This window comes from Myotis brandtii, unplaced genomic scaffold (assembly GCF_000412655.1).
Source record: "Myotis brandtii unplaced genomic scaffold, ASM41265v1 scaffold163, whole genome shotgun sequence".
Classification (NCBI taxonomy): Eukaryota; Metazoa; Chordata; class Mammalia; order Chiroptera; family Vespertilionidae; genus Myotis; species Myotis brandtii.
Window position 1 is genome coordinate 258,048 of NW_005355962.1, and position 1,876 is coordinate 259,923.

General features: G+C 39.9%; 1 protein-coding gene across 2 annotated transcripts in view; it reads right to left on the bottom strand.

Moving 5' to 3' along the window:
- The window catches only part of USP6NL (USP6 N-terminal like), a 177,709-nt gene that overhangs the window by 99,786 nt on the left and 76,047 nt on the right, over positions 1-1,876 (bottom strand). The window lies entirely within an intron of this gene.

A 1,876-nucleotide genomic window follows, 5' to 3' on the forward strand; every position in this document is an offset into this window, starting at 1 on the left:
TCAGCAGCACTAAGGATGTCCGACTGCAGCTTGGGCCTGCTCCCTGCTGGCAAGTGGACATCCCCCGAGGGCTGCCGGGCTGCCAGAGGGATGTCTGACTGCCAACTTGGGCCTGATCCCCCAGGGAGCGGGCCTAAGCCAGCAGGTGGACATCCTCTGAGGGGTCCCAGGCTGCAAGAGGGCATAGGCCGAGCTGAGGGACACCCCACCCCAAGTGCACAAATTTTTGTGCACTAGGCCTCTAGTACTTTAATAAACTTGTGGAATACAATTCACAACATAAACTGATCAACAAAAATAGATTCAGAGACATAGAATAGAAGCTTCCAACATACCATCAAACCTCAGAGGGAAAGCGGGGGTAAAAAAAAAAAAAAAAAAAAAAAAATCAACTAGAGGACTTGTATGCATGCATATAAGCATAGCCAAAGAACACAAGAGAGTAGGGGGATGAGGGCATGTGCTGGGGGGTGGGAGCTGCCAGGGAGAGAGGTCAATGGGGGGGAGGGGGAAGGAGACATAGGTAATACTTTCAACAAGAATTTAAATTTTAAAAAAATGCAACTGTCTAAAAATTGTAAGCCCAGCTGGTATACCTCAGCGTGGACCCAGGAACTAAGAAGTCACCAGTTTGATTCCTGGTCAGGGTATATATAGTATGCCCGGAATTGCGGGCTAAGTCCCCTGTGGGGAGTGTGCAGGAGGCAGCAGATCAATGATGTTTCTCTCTCATCGATGTTTCCATCTTTCTATCCCTCTCCCTTCCTATCTCTCTAAAATTCAATAAAAACATAAAATTAAATTAAATTAAAATTGTAAAACATTTTCTGCCCAACTTGTAGAATTCTTGTGACCATAACATTTAATCAGGCCTCATAAAAGCATTTTAAAACCTAAAGTACTATATAAACATAAGATATTTATTATTAATAAAGTTTTAGGGACAAAATTAATAAGATTAATTGTAAGGTATCTAAGAAGTAACAAGTTTTTTAAAGTTAAAGGAATTGGAAGGAATATGAAAGTGTATCTAGCTCAACCTCCCACAAATGATGACATCTCTCATATCACATCCCTAGTAAGTGGTTACTTAGTTTAATGCTTCCAAAATCTCACAAGTCAGCCCATTCTATCTTGAAATGTTCTAATTATTATTAGAAATGTCTTCCTTTTAGTTCTAAACAAAACTAGGCTTTCACATGACAAACCTATAAATAACAATCACTGAGATATACTGCACAACACATGACATTTTATTAAAGTCCCCTCTGAAATCTGACACCCTAATTCAACATGATACCCCAGAAAAAAAGTCTGATGTGAAGAGAACAACTCTATTACCTCCCTTGATCTGCAACCAAACCATTCACTTTCCTTTTCTGACTGGCAAGTCCATTAATGGGCTCATAATTAGCATATACTTCATTGAAAATCTCTCAGTACTCTCTTAAGAGCTGTCTCAATCTCAGTGTAGAACTTAGCATCCTATCATTTGTAATTAAAACTGTTTTTCATTATTCGAACCTGTAAAGCTTTTCTAAGTCTGAATTTCAAAACCTTTCTCAAGCTATCTCTGTCAACTTTGGACCCTACCTCTTCCTTCATAAATCCAATTATCATAACCAAATTTTCATTCTAGCCACTGAAAAACTGTTGAATAAGCTAAGACCCTAAGACACACTAACAAAGACCTTCACTCTGACAAAAATGTAAATATGGTCCATCAATCTACACTAATAAAAGAGAAACATGGTAATTAGCGTACGACCGCTACCCTTCCCATTGGCTAATCAGCATATCCTTATGTAAATTAACTGTCAGCCAAAATGGCAGCCGGCAGCCATGCACTGAAGCGAACAGGGAGGCTTGCTTGCTC